This window comes from Macaca mulatta, chromosome 4 (assembly GCF_049350105.2).
Source record: "Macaca mulatta isolate MMU2019108-1 chromosome 4, T2T-MMU8v2.0, whole genome shotgun sequence".
NCBI classification, from domain to species: domain Eukaryota; kingdom Metazoa; phylum Chordata; class Mammalia; order Primates; family Cercopithecidae; genus Macaca; species Macaca mulatta.
Window position 1 is genome coordinate 128,513,216 of NC_133409.1, and position 25,115 is coordinate 128,538,330.

Sequence of the window (25,115 nt, forward strand, 5' to 3'; positions counted from 1 at the left end):
AAGAAACTATAAGAACTAAAGCCTCATCTTCCATAAAAAGAAATCCATAAATAACTCAAAGAGGAAAAAAAATCAAGCCGCAAAAGTACGTCATTTAGCAACATGGAGGCAAATATTCGCAGAAATAGTCAAAAGCCAGAAACTGGAGTGGGGAAGGAGGCAAGAGGTTGCTGTTTTTCATTGTCACACTAAACAGCTTATTAGATTTTTTAAACTATTTGCATACATTACTCTGCTAAAAATGGAAATTGAATTTACAAATGAAGAAGTCTCTACTGAGATTCCAGGATACTCCAAATGTTAATTTTGTAGGATGCTAACATTTAATAGTCTTCATCTTTCTTTTTTGGGTGGGTAAAAAAGATTGCATATTTATATAATCATACAATTGCCTCTTGGAAAGCAATTGAGCAATACATAAAAGAAAAAAATCTTTTCAAGTCCACTGAAATACTTCTGGGCATCTGTCCTCATAACTGAAAATAATGCACAAATACATCTTTGCACTATTATGTGTAAAAATAAAAAACTAGAAAACATACATTTCAAAGAAGAAAAATGATTGCATATTATTAAATAATTCAATATTATGCAACAATAAAAATAAATATTATAAAGACCACAGAACTTGAAAAAGATTTACCATGCAAATATAACTAAAAAAGAAAACAAAATTGCAGATACACTACATTTAAAAAGCATATGTGCATGTGGACTGACAGGAAGAGAACAAAGAAGAAAAAAGCAGTTATGTTAGGTGACAAGGATAATGCATGAATGACTTTTTAATTTAAAAACCATATTTTTTAAAAAATAAAATGAACTATAAATCTCAGCAAATGAATGCTACCAATTAGCTATACAAGATAATGAGGAAAGTGCTCAACTAAAGGACTAATCCTTTGGATTTCTTTACTCATGCAGTTGAGATTTAATTTCTTAAGGAAAGATATTAAAACGTCTTTATACTGCCTGTACTAAAGCATCAGCCAGCACAAAAGCCATTCAATAGAGTCACATATTTGAATAATTGAGCTTATGCCAATTGTTCAGAGTCTGACAGTTTCATAATACATCAATGTGTTTACTCAAGCATGAAAAGCTCACTTTGTTTTCCAGGAAAGGCATAATAGCAAAACTACAAAACCCATCACCATTTCCATACATTCTGGGACCATTCAGAAATAAGACAAGAAATCAAGACAATAAGGTACTTAGATGTACAGTGAATAATAAGTTCACTTTACATCTGTGGAAACGATAACCTACCAATCTTCACATCCAATAGAAGTCATAATAGCACGCAAATTTAAGGTTTGGTTCTGCATGTTACCAGCATCCTCCACTACAGCCTGTCACAAATACTACTTTATTCAATTTGGGAAGTACCTGCCAGATGTAAAAACAACCCTATCTGACATGATCCCAAATGAAACCAGTAGTTCCTTAATCCTTCTCTCATTATCCTGATGTGATCTTAATATGGTATCCAAAGATCAACACAAGCCAGCGAAACTGTATTAAATTCCCAAATATTCAACTTCCTCAGAGAGTCAGGAAAAATAACTCACTAAGCTATCAACCCTTCTGCCTTGCCTTTGAGATCAGCCAGAGCACATGAAAAACAATTCCTGTAGCCGTCTTGGCAGGACGCCTCAGTGCAGTGCAACCATGTGACAGAACACACAGAGACCGTTCTTCAACTCTACCATGTTTGATTATAGCTCACTAACCCACTTAGAGCACATTCTGTACAATTATATGCAAAGGAACCCAAAATGCCTCGGGTTGTTATGCTACACCCATCTTCTTATAGCCACCATTGCTTTCAGTAGATACAGCCTTTAATTTGGATAAATGTTCTCCCATTCTCCATTTCTGACAAGATTCTTTTCCTTCTTTTTTGGTAGAGTGTTAGTACCTCCCTTCTGCTTTTTAGAAAGAGACAATGAAAATCTCAGTCCTAGAAGAGCTGTGCCCCCTTTTATTATCATTTGGCCAAGGATCAGTCAATTGTCCCCCAGCTGCCCAAACTTCTCCTCCGTAATATAGAGAAAACATAAACCATTGTTACAGATTCACATGGAGAACAACTAGTGTAAAGAATGCTATTAATTCCTGAAAAACTGTGGGACTCCGAACTATAATGACACAAAATTTACTCACATATTTCCTTCCTGGAGACATTCTAATCTATCACATAAATCTTGACCCCTTTTCATCTTACATAACTCTCATCCCATCCCCACTCCTGTCCCCATCAACCTAGACTGCCTTTTTGGTCAACCACCTGTATGTGGTTGTAAACCAACGGTTCTAATCTCAAGCTAAAATGCACAATATACATCATTTGTGTCATCTGACATTTTTTTTTTCTGTGAGACTTGCAAAAAGTGACTGTGACTTTGTTACCCAGAAATTATACTACTAGGTATAGATCTTTTAAAAAAAACTCTCACATATATTTTTCCAGAATACATATACAAAATGTGCTTGAAAAAATTATTTATAATACCCCAAAACTGTAAAAACCCAAACACCCATAAATAGTAGATCTGATAGAGGTATTATACATTATTACAATGAAATTCTACACAGCAATGAAAATGAAAGCTTACTGTTAGTCATGATATAGATGAATCTTGGAGATAATGTTCAGTGAATAAAGCCAAGCACACAAGAATGTGTATTATATTATTTCATTTATATGCTGAATAAATCACCTGAACTAATTTTACAGATGCATACAGAGGTAATAAAACCCAAAAAGATAAGCAAAGAGTGATTCTTATAAAATCAGGTTAGTGGATACCTCTAGATATAAGAGGGAGGATTATGATCAGGAAAAGCATTCAATGGAAGCAGAATACATAATTTGATACAAGTTTTTGGAGTCATGGTAATGTTCAGTTTCTTAACCTGAATAGCAGTGACAGATGTTCACTTTATAATTTGCTGTAAGCTATAAATTTATGCTTAAAGTTCTTTTCTATAAATGTGTTTTATTTCACAATAAAAAAACTTTTTAAAGTTTTAGACTACTTACTAATCAGGAAGGAAAATACCAATTAGCACCAAGGACGCCCAATTACTTAATTCATCAAAGTTAACAATATTAAAGAGCAATGGCATTAGATCTAGAGGAGGAGTAGGGAGAAGTGACCATTATAACCAAAACAACAATGATAATGATAATAATACAGCAGTTAACCTCTACTGAGGGACACTCTATGTTTGGCAGTAAGCTAAACACTTCACATGGATTACACTCTTTAATCATCTCAAGGTTGCCACAATGCTGACACCGACACATGTAAGTTAGCTTTCACTGCATTAACAAACCATCCCAAACTTGGTGGCTCAAAACTACATGGATTTTTTTTGTCTCACGTTTCTGTGAGTTGGTGAGGCAGCTGCGTTGCTGCTCTCATGTGGACTCACGCATCCACATTTGGCTAGTGTCAGAAGGGCTGGAAGATCCACACTGGCCTCACTCCTATGTCTAGCAGTTAGTGCCAGCTGTCAGCTAGAGCTCCTCTGTGCTCCACAAGGCCTCTGTCCCTCCTCCTCCCTTAAGCTAGAGTGGCTTCCTTATATGAAGCTCTCAGAGAGCATTCCAAAAGGGTAATGGCAGAAGCTGAAAGGACTCTTGGGGCCTAAGCTTGAAATTTGCATGATGCTGTCCTTTCTGCCACATTCCATTGGTCAAAGCAAGTCACAAAGTCAGCCCATATTTAAGGGAGCAGAGAAATCATCTTCATTTATAGATGGAGGGAATGGCAAAAATCATATTAAAAAGAGGGAGAGGGTGGGAAAAAATTGGTAGATTAAATGAGGTAGAAACCTCAGATATGCCACAGAACACACATGAAAACTGGGTACATTATGTACAAAATGCTATGATTGATTACAGAGTAATGACTTTTCTAAAGCAAATTAGAAGAGAAAATAATATACTGAATAAACTTTGGCTAAGATTCTATATATATAAAAAGGATATAGACAGAAAAAGTCAAGAAAGATTCACAGAATAGTGAAATAACTACTTTGGTTAAAGCAGAGAATTCAAACAATCATATCTCACACCCAGAATTTGAGTTTGAAAGGGTTTTAGCAAACACTCATAAATATTAAATAAGTGTGAATGACACACTTTTTGTCAGTGTGTTTGGTAGAGGTGTGGAATAGGAATATCCCTGGGTGAATCACTTAACTTCTCTGGTCCTGTTGTTTTCTTGTGAAAAAAATAAGTATTAAATGATAAAGGGCTCTTTGTAGCTCTAAAAATTACAGAATTGCATTTCAAAATACTTTCCATGTGCCAAAAGAAAAATGAAAATCCTGTTAGCACACAATATAACATTAAGCATGAAGTTAAAATGCATAAAATTACAGAAAGTAGATTAGCGGTTGCCTAGGAAATGGAAAATGACTGCTAATGGATATGGGGTTTCTTTTGGGTGATGAAAATATTCTAAAATTGATCGCGGTCATTTTAGAATATTTGCACAACTATTTAGAATATATTTAGAGTAGTTGAACAACACAGTTGCACAACTGTGACTTTATTAAAAACCAGTGAATTGCACACTTGGGGTGAATCGTATGGTATGTGAATTATATCTTAATAAAGATGTCAAAAAATGCACAGAATTGGTAGACATGAATGAAGAAGGACTTCCTATTAGTAAGAAAAGACTGGGCTGGGGATACACAGATACTTTTTATTTATTTATTTATTTATTTATTTATTTATTTTGAGACAGAGTCTCGCTCTGTTGCCCAGGCTGGAATGCAGCGGCACAATCTCGGCTCACTCACTGCAAGCTCTGCCTCCCGGGTTCACGCCATTCTCCTGCCTCAGCCTCCTGAGTAGCTGGGACTACAGGTGCCAGCCACCACGCCTGGCTAACTTTTTGTATTTTTGGTAGAGATGGGGTTTCACCATGTTAGCCAGGATGGTCTCAATCTCCTGACCTTGTGATCCGCCTGCCTCGGCCTCCCAAAGTGCTGGGATTACAAGCACAGATACTTTTATTTAACTGAATCCCTATAACCAAGTGAGGTAGAGTTTTGTTTTGTTTTGTTTTGTTTTCTATCTCTAGTTAACAGATAAGGAAACTGAAGTCCAGTAACTTTACTGGCTTCCCTGATACTGCACACCAGTTAATAATATTCTTTAGGAAAAATTCCCAAACAGAGCCATGCTGGAGGATCACACAGTAGAAATCCTTAGATAACTACCTGGTAAACAAAAAACACTGGTGTGAAACTACATTCTAATCAGCTAACCAAAACTAAGTCATGCTGGAGGTGGAGGTGGGAGGGTAAGCTAGGAAAGAAATAACTACTAAAATTACCAATGCTGTCAGATTCCATCTTGATTGACAAGTTGCGAGCAGAAGAAAAGAGCATGCTAATGAAACCTACATGTGAGAGCACATAAGTGGGGTTGCTGCCAATCCAATCCAGACGGAGAGGGTAGACATGCAAGAAATCTAGACAGATAAGAATGAATCAACCTCTAGAGGATCAGGGGCACAGAGACAAAACAAACATCCAGATAAAGCCTTGGGCAAGGGAAGGCTGAAAGAAACAGGGAAAGCAGAAGACAAAATTTGATACAAGTTTATAATATGATACAGCAAAAGGGCATACAAAGAAAAAAGGCTCAGCTAGGTCTAGTTTCTGAAGGCAAAGGGGGAGGTATCACAGAGCAGCAGGACAGTCCTGGAGAAACTCAAAAAGATGACACTGTTCAACTGGGAATTAGAATTTTATTAATGCTAAACAATTTTCACAGACACAGAATGGAATTCAGGAGAATCACAAATACTTAAGAATTTGAAATACTGATTCAAAAAATAGAAAGTTTATATTCATGTACTAATAGGCCAGGTGATAGACAATAAATATGAAATAAGATAAAGGGTTTAATCTCTAAATAAAACTAACCATTTCTTCTATAATCTGAAGAGATATTTTTCCCTGCCCATCTATTTGCCCAGAAGACAAATACATGAAAGAGATCACAGGGGGAAAAAAAGCCTGTCCTGCTCTAAAATAAAATTTTTAATAAGTTCATGTTTCAGAGGCACAAGTACCCTTTTCTTTATGCAACAAAGAAAAGAGTGCTGACTCCTTTCCTTGCATGACCAAATTTCAGAGAAGCAAATTAGTTTCCACTGAGTGTTAGTATGTGTGTGCTTGAGCATGTATAATAAAGATGCTTACATTTATTTTGCTCAAAATATTTATTCAAAATCTTTCTCTAATTTTTCTGGCCTCCCCTAATAAATTTATCCCCTCATTTGATGGTATATTTTAATGCTTCCAAGGTGTTTTCACGCATTATTAAGCTGTCACCATTAATGATCCTACACAAAGATATAAATGCCCCAAGGGTGACCCCCATAATTAAAAGAGCTCAAAGGTGAATCACTTTGAAAACCAAGAAACCAGGCATGTTTTCTGTATTGCGCTATGATCAGAAGGGTGGATCAGACTAGTAGTGGCAACTGCAATCACTTGGAGAAAAGAAGCTTTTACTAAAAGTAAAATGGATCAGGGCAGCATTACTTTACTGGTAACTTGACTGAAGGGATGAGCTGTTGACATGGGAGGACCAGACTGATGGCGCAGATGGAGAACTGATGAGAGCTGGACCAAGCAGGGTTGGTACTGCAGAGGGAAAGATCAACTATGACGAGAGAAAAAATATATCGAACTGAAACTAACAATAGGGGAATGATTAAACACAGGATGGCAAATGCATACAATGAACTATTATATGGCCATTAAAAATCATGTTTCCGGAGAATATTTAATAATATAATAAACACTGTGTTTAAGGGTTAAGTGAAAAAAGATATGTAAAATTGTATATATGTACAGTATAAGTCCTATTTTATTAAAAAATGTAATAGAAATTTTAGGGGGAAAAACTGTTTTAAAAAGGTAAATCTGCTGAGAAAAAAAGAACTTAGGCCAGATGACGGAGGATCATTCAACTTCTTGGGATTGATATTTTGTACCACAGAAAATCAAAGATTCTACTCATCTAGAAAGAGTTGTTTTTCCTGCACATTTTAACCAAATGTATCATCAAGTAAAACTTGAAAAGAGGGGGATATAATCTATTTACATACAGAAAAGAAAAAGGTTCTTTCAACAAGCAGTCAAACAGATATCCAATAAAGTTTATTAAAGTGTTCTTTATATTTTGACGTGGGATTCTCAATAAGGTTGCATTTTTCACACATTGTACTCAGGAAAGCATTACATGACTCAAATGGAATAAAATTTTGTTTAGTGGGCATTGTGCCATGGATTCACAATTTATCCAAGCTAATAGTAACAACAAGCACTACATACATACTGTGTCTACTATGTGCAAGGTTTGAAAATGAAGGAGATTTCAAATAAGAAGTAGTCCTTATTCCTAAAGGACATCCAGGAAATGACACAGGACAGGTGGATCAATAATTAAAACATAAGGTGGAAAATGAAAATCATAATGAGGCACAAACTGCCATAAATGGATAACAAACGGCTCTTGTCATCATAAACTGTATCTGTTATGCTTCTTCTGAGAAAAAAACAAAACCCAATTAGGCTATTTTATGGTCAGTCACATCATACCAATAGGATCAAAGATTCCTATGAGGCATCAAATAAGAACGGATTGTTCAGAGGAACTGCATTAGGAAGATTCTTTCTGAATTTTCTCAGTAAATACACCAACATTAAAATCAGCACTCGGAGTAGCTTCTGAAGTGACAGGCCGAGCAAAAAAAAAAAAACTCACATAGGCAACAGTAATAAGTCCTGATCATGGATGACAGAATACTTTAGGATTACCTATTATCCATGACAGAATACCTTAGTTAATGTTTTTAATCTCCTTAAGCAATACGCTGATACCGCCCCTAGCCAAAGTTTGATGTTTCTGGACAGCAAGCAAGAAATGGAAGACTCAGGCATTGACATAGTACTTCAAAAATTAATCTGAGTTGACAGATTACAATCACTCACGAATGGCCCATAACTTTCTAAGACAACATTTAATGGCACTTTGAGTGCATACAAATTGTAAGTAATGGAGGAAAGAAAAGGACTTTATCTCTTACTCTGAGTAATGCTGAAGATGACCTAACTGTTTTAAACCATTATCAGGAGATCTTGAAGGGTCAGGGAGGGACCTGACTAACCAGTTAATACAACTTAATGCAGCCAAGAATTCATCTCTTAACAAACTGCAAGACGGATTAAGCCCAGCAATGGTAACCATGATATCGCTATATTTATTCTGGAAACTTTGTTTCAAGGAATGCCAAAGCACTTTTCCAAAAGGGGCGGCAGGGTATGGTCAAGCAATAGAATACAGCAAACACTAGGAGAACAAATAACCCAAGCATCAGATGCGTACATACTGAAATCCCACAGGATTCCAAACAATTTAAATATGCAACTTAGCTTTTTGCGTTTACAAAGAAGTCATGTGAACCGGATTGACTGTTTAATGCCATTTGTTCAGGTTGTTAGGCCCTAACCAGATTTCAGGTATTTAGAAACATAATGATCTAATTATAACCACTGTAGAATTTAATAGTGGAAAAGGGCTTAACTTGCCTCCAAACATCTTGTAACATATTCTAAATATACGTAAGCTACAACATATATTGTGGCATTTCCATAATCAAAATTTAAGATTAAAACTGTGTGATTTTATTATGTTGGTGCAAAAGTAATTACGGTTTTTGCCATTATCTTCAATGGCATTATTCAAAAATTATTGAAAATTATTGAATAATTATTGAATAATGCCATGGAATATTGAATAATGCCATTGAAGATAATGGCAAAAACCGTAATTACTTTTGCACCAACATAATAAAATCACACAATTTTAATTGCAATAATGGCATTATTGAATAATGCCACTGAAGATAATGGCAAAACCCGAAGTGTTTACAGCTCCTGTAAGAGGCAGTCTTGTACCTTGAAAATAAATGTTCTCTTATATTTAAACTTCTCACACACACTAAATTCACACAGTTTTCTACTGGTTTACCAAGAGTTAAGTAAAAAGGCAAGATGGAAAAAACTGAGAGTATATTCCCTAGCAACTCACAAACAGTTATGCAAACACAAAACAGATCTCATGCTGATCACCACATTTTGGCTCCACAAACAGAATTTAAATATTAAATTCTAATATTAATCCAGATGAAGAACCACAGAGACAAGGCCTAACTGCAAAGTTTTTGAATCCCCCTACTGTTTAAGGAACAAGGCAGACCATTAGTATCCAACAAATTCTACTCAGCTCCCATGTCCTGAAGTTACATCCGATGAGATGTTAACGTCTAACAAGTCTGCTTTCTTTGTGACAAGAAAAGGCAAAGCTCCTTCAGAGCCACTTTAAAAACTGCTCCTTTTGACAGACAGTCTTTACATTTTATTTCTACTGTTTACCAACAACCTAGGTAAGCCAACTAACACTCCTGGCCTTTGTCTAATGTAAGAATGTGCAGAAATGTTGGGTAGTGACCCGCAGGCCACCCAATGAGCCATCTCACTACCACAGCATCTAAGGACACAGTTCTTTCATTGCAACTCAGCTCTTAAAATACACTCTGGTGGTGTGCTTGTATTTGCTGACCAGCTGGTTCCTCTGCAGAAACACTATCTAGTGAGTACCTTGTTCAGCACATCACCTCAAGGGTTCTCTGAGTCAGAAACCTCTCTTTGTGACATGCAACCAAAAAGAATATTCAAGAAAAGAGGAATGCAGGAATTCTGTAGGAAACTCCCAATCATAATCCCAAAGTAAAGTGTTAAGAGCAACAGCATTCCTTCACCAGGAAGCAAGCAACATCTCCCAGGTGTTCAGACCAAAGGGCACAATCTGTTCTTGGTAAGCTCCCAGGACAATTTTCTGAGGTAGCTCAGTGTCCCAACAGCTTCTTTGCTACCACTTCCCCAGGTTCCTACTCCTAGCTAAGAGTCCAACTTTTTACCCAGATTTGTATAATAAAAGGAAACAAGATCACCCATGTCATGACTCACTATATCATATCATTAGCACCAACCAGGGAGATACCGTGTCCTGGTACCACGGGCCCCTTTTTCTCTGGAAAGCACTTTCCACAGCCTGATATTCCAGGCCCATGATTCATCAAAGATTTCTTTTAATGAAGAATATCTCATATGCGTGAGTGACAGCAATTTAACATTAAAATGATTTATTACTAGACAGATTTTGAAAGTCCAATTTCAAAAAGTTTACAACATTAGTTTTTACAAGAACATCTCCAAAATAATGAGAAATGCCTCTCAAGTGGCAGACATTAGGCCAGGGGCTCTACATACATAATCTCATTGAACCCTAAAAACAACCCTAAGCCAGGCAGTTACTCTGATTTCACAAATGATCCAACTAAAGCACAGAGAGATTACATGCCTGGGTCCAGATTACATCGACGTGTCTGTGCCAGCATTCAGACTCATGTTCAAAGTCCCAGCATCTCTACTATGAAGACCAAGGCAAAGAAGGTGCACTGTGGAGCCCAAACTCTATAATCCCAACTCCCCAACAATTTACTGGCTGTTTGTGTGACCTCATACAAGTTACTTAATACAGTGAATACAGGTTTTCAGAATGGTATGTGGCACATGAGAAATGCTTAATATATGTTAGCCTTAATTATTACTATTAAACCCACCACATACCACATCTTCCTATATATCCAAGTCACCAAACTTTTCAAGAGCAAAAATATTAGATCTAATGATAACACCTTGTTGCCCTTGGAGTATACTGGTAGGATGAGGCTAAGTGCTAAACAAGAATCATGCCAACACATTTTAAGACTTCTTTCATTTTCAAAAACAGAGAAGGACCACAAACAAAAAGATATTGTACGCAGAAATCGACAGACCACAGGGACCAAATGTTTAAAGGGTCTCAGGACTAATTAACAAGTCCAGCAACCCAATCTACCAAGTATTCAAGCTACTATCCAAACATGGCATGTACATTTTAAAAAATGTTTTTCATACTAATCATCAAACCAAAGCAACAAGTGAACTAAAACATACATGAAAGGAATGGAAGGAGTTCAGGGAGGCTCAGCAACTTAGACAGTGCAAAGTCAGTCAACACTGAATGAAGGGTGGACCTAAACTGTGCATAAAAGGAACACAGGGCAAGAGAGGAGGCCTAGATCCTGCCCAGGAGAAACAGTTGTACACATTGGAAAATGGAGACAAGGCTGGCTAGGCCAGCCCCTCCAGCATTAGCCTGCCTGGCTCAGAACCAGATGGGTGCTGCCCTGTGACAGGGCTCCCAGGTCCTAGCCCTGTGAATAACTAATAGCAAAGCTTTGAGCACCCAAGATGGTAAATGAACTCAACTAGACCTCTGTGCTCCTTTCCAGCATCAACAGCCTGTGATTCTCTATTCTATAATTATGAAAAGAAAGGAAAGCAGGTAAGACAAATTACCCATTTTTTTTTTTTTTTTTTTTTTTTTTGGCCTTTGAACTAAGGGCCTCCAACTCTCCAATGGGTTCTATTCCAAACATCCATTTGTAGGTCAGAGCTAGAAGTTCAGAATGCACTTCCGCATGCATGAGACCATTACAGATTGTGATTAAGTCTTTAAGTAAGCCTGTAAACGTCTGCTCAGTCCCTAATGCAGCATAAACAGGCCTTCTCAAAGCTTTCCAATGGCTATCTACTAGTTATAGAACAAAGCACAAGCTCCTCAGCTCCATATTCAGGGCCCTCATGACCTGCACATAAATAACACCATCAACATTTCTGTAGGTTTTGAGAGCTTATAAAATGCTTGCTCATATCTTACGCTACCAACACAACTGCCCAGTGAGCAATCATTATCACAAATTGAACTTTGAAAGACAAGGCATGGAAGGTATCAGAGCCACACCTTCAACAAACCTCTCTGGCTTCAAGTCTAGTGTCCTTTCTAACTTCTGTCCCATAAATATCCGTGACCTTTCTGACTTCACTTCCCACACCCATAGGCTCATGCACCCCATGTTCTGGCACCAGTGAATCATTCATTATTCATTATGCCGTTCCTGTTCCTAACAACCTTTCCCTAGCCAGCAGCATTTTACTCATTCTCAAATGCCATGACCTCTCTGAGGCCTTTACCCAATTACCTGGGCAAAATTAAGGTGATCCTCCAATGCATTTTGTCTCTGCTCCTTCAAGAGATTAATGAGCCCCCTGTAGTAATAAACCATATTATACACACTAAGGCATCCCTCAGAATACCCGCTACAGTTCTACTCAATAGATATTCAAGGCCAGTTGTCCAGTGAAGTAACATGACACTATTTCAATGGGTTTTTGTTGTTGTTGTTGTTTGGTTTTTGGTTTTTTGTGTGTGTGAAAGTGTCTATTCGGTTTCACTTTAAGCTCCAACTCAGGATATTCAGAATATATATATGCTTTGTAAGCAACTTCATTCCCCACCCTCACAACCTCTAGGCTGGAAAATGGGCAGAGAGAGCAGCTTTTGGGTCAGAACAGAAAGAACCAAATCTGCCACATTTTAAGAATTACTGAGGCAATTGTTAAGCATATGAATTCTCAGTGCATAATCTCCAGGCACAAGGGTTTGGGAATATGATTGTTTAACAAATGTTCCCAGTTAATTTTTATGATCAAGCCAGGTTTTGGAAACAGTGGGTAAGATCACTGGGTCCTAAGCCTGGATGCACATTAGAATCACTTGGCTTAAATATACCTTATGCAAGTTGGGCCAGGGTTGGGCAGGTGGGTTAAAACATGCATTTACAATAGAGGCATCTATAGTCACCCAGGAAAGGGAAACTAATGGGGGGAGGAAGAGTGTTAAAAAAAAAAAAAAGTCTCAGCTATTACAATGTTTGTGTTTGTTCAAAGGGCCACAGTATACATGCAGATATATAGTTTATCAGTGGTATTAAGATTTCATAATCGAAGGGGAGATTACAAAATGTATGTCTAAAGAGGCACGGAGGGGGATCTAATGAAAATAAGGTTGAGGAACTCTGGGTTAAGATGATGAAAAAAGTCAATCACTCTTGACATTTGCATAAAAGAAGATATCCCCCTTTTCCCAAATACTTGTCCTACAGTTGCTCTGAGTTGAGTAAAGATTTGCTAACTGAGAAACAGTTCAAAGATGATATGGACATGAATGCTGGAGCCTGACTGTACACGGGCACCTTCAGAACAGGGCACCTTATCAAATACAAGCTTTTAATATGTTATCAATGGAGAGTAATAGGGGCTCTCTGTTCTCCTTTTGTGGTCTCTCTTGGAGGGTGCAGTGAGACATCCTTTATTATTTCAAGCTGGCTTGGAAAGACTGGGGAGGTTCGTCTATTAACATAAACCAAACTTAGGCTCTGGGTTGTAAGAAGGCATGGCCTCGCCGGGCGCGGTGGCTCAAGCCTGTAATCCCAGCACTTTGGGAGGCCGAGACGGGCGGATCACAAGGTCAGGAGATCGAGACCATCCTGGCTAACCCGGTGAAACCCCGTCTCTACTAAAAAATACAAAAAACTAGCCGGGCGAGGTGGCAGGCGCCTGTAGTCCCAGCTACTCTGGAGGCTGAGGCAGGAGAATGGCGTGAACCCGGGAGGCGGAGCTTGCAGTGAGCTGAGATCCGGCCACTGCACTCCAGCCTGGGCGACAGAGCGAGACTCCGTCTCAAAAAAAAAAAAAAAAAAAAAAAAGAAGGCATGGCCTCTTTAGGGTTAAAATTAAAAATTCAGATCCATTTCAAAAGCAACACCCAGACAGTTGTGATCAGGAGTCCAAAAAAAAAAAAAAGATATGTGGAAGAGACATAAAGATCATGCCTCAGCAAGCCCATGTGTAGGCAGAGTGCTAGCAGGTATAGGTGGAAGCCCTAGCAAAAGGATGCTCTGATCTAGTGTGTTCTTTCTAGACACACTAGAAAGACGGAAGAAAAAATGGTCATCACAGGCCAGCAAGGACAAGAATGAAAACTGTGATCATGCCATTCTTCTGCTTGAAAAATCTTTGAGGACACTCAGCCAGTAAGTGACTCAAATGGGTAAAACAAGCCAACAATAACCAGAGAAGGAAAGTGAAAGAACACAGCAACAGAAAAAGAAGGCAATAAAAAAGCACACACCATAAAAAGACAGCATAAAGAACAATCAAAAGGATATAAAAATTGTAATTTCAGAACCAGAGAGTAGCTTAAAGATTACCTAGTCTGTGGCTCTAAAAGCTGGACCATCACCTGTTCCCCACTTAACGCCTGCAAACCAGTTCTTAACCTGCTGCGTTATCATCAGACTCCTGGGCCTCACCCTCAGAGTTTACTCAGTAGGTCTGCAGTGAGGCAATGCATTGCAGTTTACAAAGTTCTCTGGTGACTCTCATGAGCAGCCAAGTCTGGGAGGCACTACCAACTTTGGAGATGGCCCCTTTCCCTGATTCTACAACTCCAGGAACCCAAAGCACACTTATAATGTTTATAAAATCCCTTATTTCCCATACCAATGACTTCTCTGCCAATTCCCAGTGTTAACTTTCAAAACAGTGGCAGCAGAACATGAGAGGGAGGGGCTGACATGGCACCCAGGCTCTAGCAGGACTGACCACTGCCCACTTTAGCAGGCTCTTACACAATTACATCTTTAAGGCAAGACAGGCAAATTTGATAACTTGGTCACTTTTCAAAGATTTATTCCTTTGCATAGACCTACAAGAACATCCAAAGTGCATACCTCCATCATTACATAGTCAATACCTGGAACCTACTGCCATTATGAAGTATACCTAAAAAACACATGACCAAAATTTCAAAGAAAAATTCAGTTCTCTCTCCCTATGCATGGTTTACCAGAAACACTAAGTAGTGCAGAGGACACTGAAACACACACCGGAACACACCTGGACAGCAAGGCTATGATGAGATATGGAAGAGAAGATTTGCAGGGAACATCAAATGTCCTTTGAATATGTAAAGTCTGTCACATGGTGAAAAAATCAGACTTGCTTGGCATGGCCAAATACCAGAAAACTAAAGAAAGAAAAATGTTCCCCTACACAGTGAGCTAAAAGGTCAGGGTCCTCTGGGGATACAGTGAATTCCCCATTCAAGTACCGGCCAGGTGACCCCTTAGTATGGTTTTATCAAAGGAACTGAAAAACTGGATGGCTGATCTACAAACTACCTTCTTGACCCTAGGATTCTGCAAGTTCAGTTTCCATGCACATTCCCCTCTTCCTACTCAAAATTTACCAAGGTTCCTAGATAACAGCACCTGATATGCATTTTGGCCTATAATTAGCACCAAGTACAGCATTTGCATGAAGCAGAAAAGCAAACTTCAGGTTTTCTGGGGTCATAAAACAGCATCCAAAATTCAAGTTAACTGGAAGACAACCTCAGCAATACCATTCTGGACATAGGAACAGGCAAAGATTTCATGACCAAAACACCAAAAGTAATTGTGACAAAAGCAAAAATTGACAAACGGGATCTCATTAAACTAAACAGCCTCTGCACAGCAAAAGAAACTATTAACACAGTAAACAGACAACCTACAGAATGGAGAAAAGTTCTTTAATAAGGGAGTTCACGTACTCCCCTCATGAGTTACAAAGAACTTTTAAATATGAAATTTTGATTCCTATCAATATAGTCCACACTAATAGGAGCTTATTTTCTTTTTAAATTTAAAAAACAAGTCTCACAGACAAGAATAGCAATGTGACTGGTAATGACATGTCTGAGTGAAAGGCTCAGACCAATAGCAACCTACCCAAAACTTACACTCCAGAGTCACAGTGAGGATCAAGGGACCTGGAGAATTTTGAAAACCCTAATAGCTTAAAGTTGGGAGATGTGTCCAAGCATCCAAGCTATTTTTGCGTATTTGTGATGGCTCAGCTGGAAGAGCCATAAGGATGGTATCATATGACAGCATTTGCTCTGATGACACTTTCCAGGACACGGGAGGGCTTGCACCTTAACTGGACTCAGCCTTCCTCACTCATGGGAATATGCCTACATCTCCCAAGAATATACATCGGGGTTAAATGTCTGTAAACAGTCACAGAGACTGAATTCTTTATGTAGCTATTCTTCCCCCACATTATGAAGGAGCATATTCCAACAGGACCAAGAGCGGGAAACAATTGAGTGAGAGAGAATTTAGTTACAGTCAGTGAGATTTCAATTTTTTGCCAGTGACAGATGAGGTGGCCATTTGTCTGGTAATCCTGCGTGAACCACAGTCAAAACGTGAACCAACCACTTCATTGTCCACACATTTATCAGGGCCTGGCCTAAAGCCCAGCAACTATATGAGCAGTGGAAAACTGACCCTCCCCAACAACCTTTAGTAAGACATGCTTTCACTGCTTCAAGTCACTTATTTATGAAGACAATGGAAATGCCAACAACTTATGAAGACAATGGAAATGCCAGCAACTTTCCTGGCTCTCAAAATGCTAAAGCTATCCTCCTGGGTTAGGCTATAGCAACGTTCATGGAATAAACCTTGTATTACTTCTCCCTGACCTCCTCCCTTCCAAGGGTGTATTTCATTAAAATTTACTTTCTCTGGCTTCATGTGGACCTTTATTTCAGAGTTGCCCATCTGTTTAAACACTAAAGAAGCAAGTATAAACCAAGTTCCTTGGTCTCTCTCTGGCATCTGAGCTTTTGCTATTGCTGTATCCTCCCCAACTCCTCTGCAATTTTCCTCCCTCGATTGCTATGTTCTTCTTGTCAAGGATCTGTACTCCCTTCTAGCCACCAGACACTTTAACACTGGAGGAGCTATTCTTACAAGACCTAGAAATACACAGCTAGGGTAACAACAAAGAGAAACTGTCTCTCAGCACGTGACAAGTACAGTAATTATATTTTCTTTAACAAGTTTTATTTCAAAATCACCACGGACAATGCCTAAATGCTTTTGACTGATCCCATTCAAAAATCAAAAGAACATAACAACCTCACCACACTAAAAAAAAAAAGAGAAACAAACAAAAAGAAAAGGGAAAAAAAAAAAAACCTAGCATTATTAGCATTAGAAGGCAAAGCATTAACCTTCAGGTCCTTTCCAAAGTCAGTCTCACAATGTTGCATCTGTAAATGGTACAAAGCAGTTGCCGAAAAAAAATTCCCTTAGAGCCATCTTTCATAGTGCAGGAGTTCTAAGAATCTGAGGAAGGCTACCAGAGAACAATAATCTGGGAAGGGGACAAGAGAAAATGTATTAAGAGGAGAAACGCAAGTGATTACTTCTCAGATAATAATCATGATCATCCAATATTCTAAGAGCAAATGAGGATAAAAACAGAGAAGCACTGCCATCATAAATCATGCACGCCTCAGTGTGCAGAGGAGGCCCTCCGTGACAGGCACTCCTGAGCCAGGTGACTTAGCCATTAGGCAGAGAAGACACAGTGCTGAGGGCCCATGATACTTTTCAGGGTCTTCAAAAAATGTTTTCATTTCTTTTGAAATCAAAAGAAAAATAAATATAATAATATGTAAAAAGAATATTTGACTAGTGCAGTAATAAAATATAACCTATAAATTTTTTTAATGGAGAAAGGAGACCATAAAGGCAAAGTGCCTATGCTAGGGCCCAGAAAAGTCATACACAGCTCTGTCCTTAGAGAGAAAGCAGATGCTAGCAAGGCAAGTTGCTCAAGATCCAAGGTGGACACATGAGAACCCACAAAGCATTCAAATCATGTAAGCATTAGCACAAATGCTTTTCTGCAATGAGAGCTGAACAATGAACCCTGCATATTACAATAGGCATAAAGGAAAAAAATAATTTTTTGCTTTCAATTTTTCAAAGAAAGCATGGTGTAAGTGACATATTCATAAGTGCTCTCTGGAATAATAAAGAGAGAACAAGCTGTGGTACCTGAATAGAGAAGAAATAAGTCAACAGGTTCTTGAGATCCTCCTATGTCGCTGGCACTGTGGAGTACTACAGTAGTAGCCCATATTGTCCCCATAGTAAGTATCGACATTCTAGTGTGTGGCCCTGTTCTTTTTTCCCCTAGTCATATCTGCTTCACTTTTTAAAAATATTTACCAAGTTTTAATTTTACTACATGTACACTTCAAATACTTCAAATACCAGTAAACTAAAGAAAGAAAAATGTTCCCATTTTTCTAACAGACTTCAATATCTTATTACATATATTACATCACAAATAATTTCCTATGTCCTTAAACAGAACATCTGGAATTCACTAAGGTAGGTGATAACCTGATAACCCTCTTACAGTATCCTGAACACAATGGAGAAACATGGGCTGAAGGATAAAATGGGGGCGGAGAGGTTCAAAACTTGTTGAACAATCAAAGTCGATTCACAGAATGCTGATTAGTGGGCTCGTGACCTGATGATCTGCTTGTTGGAGAGTATGGTTCAGGGCTTCACACTGTTCCATAGTTTAACTTGTGAATTTGAGTTACTGATATTGACCAGCACTGTGCCTACCATGTGCAAACCTCCATACTAGATGCTGTACACACACTGACTTACCTTACCCTTTTAACAAGCCTGTGAAATAGAGATTTTTTTTTCCACTTCATAGCTAGGAAAGCATATGGGGATGGAAGCTCAAAGAAGTTAACGTGCTGAAGAGTATACAGCTAGCAAATGGCAGAAGTCTGAATTCAGTCTCCAGCTCTTATTTCTTTCCATTGGATGATGTTTATTTCATTTTCAGGGTTCCTGAAACTAGCCAGTAAGTTGTATGAAAATCAAGTGGAAAAAGATCTCTTGAAAGGCAGTTGCAATGAAGCTAATGTGCCAATCTAATGAAATTAAATTTAGATCTGAGAAATGTGAAATCTTGCATTTAAATCCAAAAAACCTAACATTCTGTACAGAATCATGGAGATCTGGCCCAAAGGCAGCATGCATGAACATGCTGGGATGGATTTAACTAGAAAGTCAGAGTGAATCCAAGAGTTATACATACTAACTGAACTAGAAACTCAATATGAATCCAATAATTACACATACGTATTCACATGCTCTAGAACCGCATTCATAGAAGTATTAAGCCCAGGATGAGGGGAGTGACAGTTCTCTGCCCTTGCTAATAAATCTCATTTGGGGTAGCACATTTTAAGGACTTTGGTGAAATGTGGTAGCATAATCAGACAAAATAAACAAACTAGAAAAAATCTTTAACTGAAGATAAGTTTATATAGAATAGAGAAGGGTGAATTTATGGGTGGACAGGATGGCGGCATACATCCTTCAAATACATATACAGTCTTCAATGTGCTCTTTTCCTTTCCAATTGACTTTACAATCCTGTGGTCCAGAAAGTAGAGGTTTTCTCCTCCTTTACAGATGTCCAAGCAGACAAAGTACCTCCTCAATCCAAGACTAAATAATTTAAGTTTCTGCTAACAGAAATTTAGGTGTTTCCCGTGGGCTTACTATGTATTCACTTAGTAAGTATTTAGGCACTTCTGTGAAAAGAGGGTAGGAACATAATGTCTTCTTCAACTGCTTTTCAAGCCCCTTAAACAACATTTATTTTCTCCTCCTCCCTATTCTACCTGCCAGAAGCATACATCATAAGGATCATAAGATAAATGTGATGGGCAACAAAGGGCTGTGTTAGGATGTAAATCCAGAAAAGATATCCGAACTTCCTTTCTCCAAAATGCCTCCCTTCATCATTGCATCATTCTGCCACTTAATTCACCTTTCTGACAAGACACTCAAGTTATCATCTGACCCTAAATTGCCTCTCTCTCTTCCACAGCTCTTGGCATTTATAGTTTCCGATCCCATGGAGCTTTAACTTAGGCTCTGATCACCCCCACATGGGTCGGTGCTACCACCTCTCCAGTCTCTCAGCCTGCAGTGCAGTTAACTGTGCTGTGACCCCCACAGTCCTGTACTCTTATGAGGGTCAGTGCCTCCCTGACAACTTGAAACCCAAGGTGCATTCATTGTATCAAAGCATTTAGCTACTCTACATGAGTTCCTATGCTCTGCCTTGAGTAATTCACACCCCAAAAGATAAAAGCATTTATGAAATGAAATTAAATGAGGTTAAGTATCCACCACCATTTCCTAGAAGTAAAAGGAAGTAGATTTGGCAAATCACTTCAACTACCTTGATGCCTATTCTGGAAAAGATTCAAGGGCACATTTTTTAGAATTTTAATTTAGAATGCATTTTTTACTTAACTCCTTTCCCCTGTTATCTTTCTCCATGTTCATACCATCATACATAAACATCCAGTCACATACAGAATTTAGCATTGTTTGTAAAAACAGAATCTCAAGGAATCTTATCTGCCTTTCTTTTCTTATATAAAAATGTACCAAGAAAGTTCTTCTGTGACAAATAATAAAACTTTATTTAATTCTGTAAGGACTGCACCATAGTCATGGTATGTGTGTACCACATTTTATTCAACAATTTCATTGACAGGCATTCACTGTATTTCCTTTTTCTTTTTCCTTTCTTTTTTGCCACCACAAAAAAAAAAAAGGCACTATTGATACAAAAATCCTTCCGTTTCTATCTTGATACACTGGTATTTCTATTTATAAAACAGAATGCCAGAACTGGAATTATTAGGCTTGATTTTTAATTTTAATAGATAAGGCCAGAATGACTTCCAAAAGAGCCATATCATTCACATGTCTACCATTGCCCTACATCCCAAAGGCAGATATTTTTAGAAGACAGCGCGTGTGTATATAAGCATTAATACAGATCATCTCTGGAAAGATGCAAAGGTAATAAAAGAGTGGCCTTCTTCTTAGAAAGGAAGCACAGACTTGGGAAAGGGATGTAAAGAAAACCCACTTTTCATTGTATGTGCATCTTTTGTGCTGTATTCATGTCTTACCATGTCCATATATTACACATTACACATGCAAAATATAAAATGCTCTTTAAAATATTTGTAGACATTTCAAAAAAAGTGTTGATCATACAGCACACATGGCATTGGCCTTATGCAATTAAATGATATGAACTTAAAATGCATAGGATGTAGCTTAATCATTTTTTTAGTACCTACATTACCCTAGATTCTAGGGATACAAAAACTGAGGCAATCTGCAGCAAGGAGAACACTATGTATGCTAAGTAAAATAAACAAAACACAGAAAGAGAAGTACCATATGTCTTAACCCATTATGCCTATAGCATGTGGAACCTAAAACAATTCAGTTCATAGAAGCAGAGGGTAAAATAGTGGTTACCAGAGGCTGGAGGTGAGGAGAATGGGGAAACGATAATCTCCATTCTTAAGCGGGTACAAAGATAATCCCCATTCATTCTTAAGGGTACAAAGTTTAAGTTAGGTGAAATAAGTTTGATTTATTTAGGTCAGTTGCACAGCATGGTGAATAGAGCTAATAACTGAGTACTGTACATTTTGATACCACTAAGATAGAACATTTCAAATGTTCTCATCACAAAAATGTTAAAAATTTGAGGCAATATGCTAATTAGCTTGATTTAATCATTTCACATTGTATTAAAAAATCATAACATCACTTTGTACCCCACAAATATATACAACTATAATCTGTCAATATATAATTTTTTTAAAATAAAAAAAAAATGAAGATAGTCCCTTCCCTCAAGCTCAGAATCCCATAGAGAAAAAGACATGCATGCCAGATATGCACAGTGCCAGACGGCAGCTATGATGCTTGGGTGAAGGATGCCCCAGGGCTCATGAGGGAGGGAGCCAGCTAGGTGGTATGCAAGTGGGTCATCAGACAACCAGTATCTCGGATTGAAATTAGGGGCTGTAATCTTAGGTGGGGATTGTGGGTGACTTTTTCTTCTATGTCTTTAAACATTTCTGTATTTGTCAAAGTTTCTTAAAAGGGCGTCAATATCATGTCCATAATTGGGGGTCAAAAATCTCTTTCAAAAATATCAGCTGAAATGAACGTTTTCAGCTCACAAATTGAACCACTAATTAAAATTCTGGCTATCTTCTTTGTCTTAAGTGAAGCCAACGTGTTGAAATGTTTTAAAAGGGGAAGACAGCTGGATTTTTAGCAGAGGTTCCGACTTTCAGATTGTTCGGCATATATGAAAGTCTTCACAAGTTGCAGAGGAATCAGAAATACAAGGAAAGAAGAGGTGTTATGCAGATTTTTTTATCCTTCCCTCTAGCCCTCCATGGGGTTATTTTGAAAGAAATATTCAGTTTACAAAGTATCCTAGAAAATATATAACATCTTGAATAAGAAACTTTAACCTATGATTTACATATTCTGACTGTAAGAAAGCTACGTTTAAAGGCCACAACTACAAATATTGCTCTGTTTTGATTTGAGTAACTCTACAGCAACATAAAAAAGCTTGTTACTGATTTCTACAGTCACTCAGCACTTAGCATTTCCATCCCAATGATTTCTCTTTCCTACATATTTCTTTTATATGAGATTCAAGAAGCTTTTGACAGAGATACCAAGGGCTTCAATTCTAATACTAAAATATACCTATATATTCTGTCATGTAATGAACTCGGAATTTTTAACGTATAGTAGGTAGAGAATATAGACCCAACATCTATTTTATAGTCCAAGACTAAATTATCCTGAATATAATTACCAAGCCAAGAATCAGGAAATACACCAAACAGAGAAAAAAAAAAAAACGTGCCTTTTGGTACCACGCTCACTGTAATTTATAAACTAAAAATACCTAATAAATAGCCCAGTGTCAAAAGCATTGAAAATTAAAGCCTCTTTTACTTTTTTAAAAAGTGCCTCTGAAACTGGAATTACATTAGACACACCTTCATGCATTTGCCAAAAGAGCTCACGTTATAAAAGCAAAACTTTCAATTAAAAGTTAAGTGATTAGCAAGAAAAGAATGCAGAGTTATTCCACTTCAAGAGTTACAAAGGAGAGATGAAAACTAAAAGCAGCAACATGCTTGGGTACTTGTTAAACCTACTTATATCCTGGATACAGGAAGTATTTTGTTTTGACAGCAGTATGGGCCAAGACCAAAGTATTATTTTTCAGTGCTAGCATTAAAAACAAACAAAAATAAAACATTTTTAAAAACTGGCCTGCCTATCTTCCAGGAAGATCAAGATCACATTGGCCAAAACAAAAAGTTTCACAGGGATGACTATCTGTGTACAGTGAACTCTTATCTTCAACAAGTGAACGCAGGAGGAGAGAGAACTTGCTTAAGTTTGTCCCCTGAAAACAAATGCCCTTAATTCCCTACAGACTCAACATGCACAGACCAAATTAATTTATAGTCTGGAGAGTTTCTGGGTCTTGGCAGGACAAAATTATAAACAACTGTCACCATGTTTCAATAACCTAAGAGTAGAGAACTGGACCTAAGGCAGGCTTTGGGTACTAGCTCCTCAGGACACGCTCACTGTGTGTGCATACGCAAGTAGGTGGAGAAAAAGGCCCTAGAGTGGAGGAGAAAAGAGAACAAGAGAAAAGAAAATCTCAAATAATGGTCCAGGAGTGGGCCCAAGAAAAACTCATGACCTGGAGCTATACGCTGTGCTTGATGGAACCATCATTGCCACTTAAAGGTGAGAAAAATGAGGCTCGAAGATGATAAGTAGCTTTGCTTGATCATATAACCATTAGAGGATAGAGATAAGACATGAACCTAGGTCCATTCAACCCCAAAGCCCAGTGCCCCACTCCTTCTCATAGTGCAGCCCCAGGACCATGAGCGTCAGTCACCTGGGGCACTAGCTAAAACTACAGACTCCTGGTCCCACTCACGACTCCTACCCCACCCCAACATAATGGGTGAAATTACTGGAGATAAGGCTCTAGAATCCATATTTTAAAAAAGAACTCCCCACGTGCTTCTCATAAAGAATCAAGTCCAAACTACTGCTGTGCTCCCCGCAACAAGTGACCAGCCAGAGAAAGACAGACTGGTTCCTTATACACAAGAGGCTCGGCGGTAAGCCTGGTTTGCATGCGTGTTGTTCAACACTAATGCTGCCGCCACACAGCCACATGCACATCATTCTTTAAAATCAACACTTAGGGAAGCCCATACCCTAATATTTCCTCTTCTACAATATCCAGAGCTCAACGGGCCCAGAAAGACAGTAATGCAGGTTTCAAAGTCTATTTTAGCATTTCAAAGGCCAATCGAAATTGCATATTTATCTCCAAAACACTAACCAAAGGTCTAACTAAAATGTCTGAAAATAAGAAAATTCAATGTTAGCTTAATAAATATAGCAAGTCTGGAAGCAAGGTTTTCAAAGCTATGCTGGTAGCACATACTCTGACCAGGCTTCACTCTGCAAACATCTGTGCACCTTCTTGTTTGGACCAACTTTGGGGACTCACTGCTGAGCAGAACGATAGACACTGTGTCAGTACTTCATAATCACTTCTCTTATTGTTTAGACTCAGTTCTTAGTCTGCCTCGACCATCAAATGTAAAGACCTTCAAAGAAACAAAGATTTGCAAACACCAATAACGGACAGATATGTGTAGGTGGCATGAGGATAATTCCCAAAGAGGTTAAATGGTGTTTTGAAATTTGAGTAAAACCCACAGAGTGATTAATTTAAGGGTAAAATATGCATTTGTATGTGTAAGCACCTTTTAATCTGCTAATTTTTTAAAAAAGTTTCACTACCATCTAACAACAATTCAGTTAATTCACTGAGTTTAAAAACTAAGAAAACAAGATTTTACTAAACAAATCAATACAACAATCATTTGACCTACACATTACTTTAGCCAACTAAATTGAGCTGAATCCTATAAAAGACGAGTTGGAGTTAGAGAAGTAAATGAGCAATGAAGAGAAAAGGGAGTAGAGAAGAACATGCTGTGAATAAGCAAAAGAGGAAGTACGAATCAAGAAACAAACCATGAGAGCCAAAGGACACTCTGTATAGAGGAAAGGAGCAAGGATGCAAGGGTTTCAGAAGGAGCTAGCAAAATTTCCAACACAATCTGCAGTTCCTTTGAGCCACAGGCTTCAGATTACTATCATCACCTATTAGCTGCTACTGAAAAACTAATTTAGCTACTTAGTTCCTTATCTTTAAAACCT

General features: G+C 38.1%; 1 protein-coding gene across 2 annotated transcripts in view; it reads right to left on the bottom strand.

Moving 5' to 3' along the window:
- The window catches only part of LRRC1 (leucine rich repeat containing 1), a 130,045-nt gene that overhangs the window by 86,803 nt on the left and 18,127 nt on the right, over positions 1 to 25,115 (bottom strand).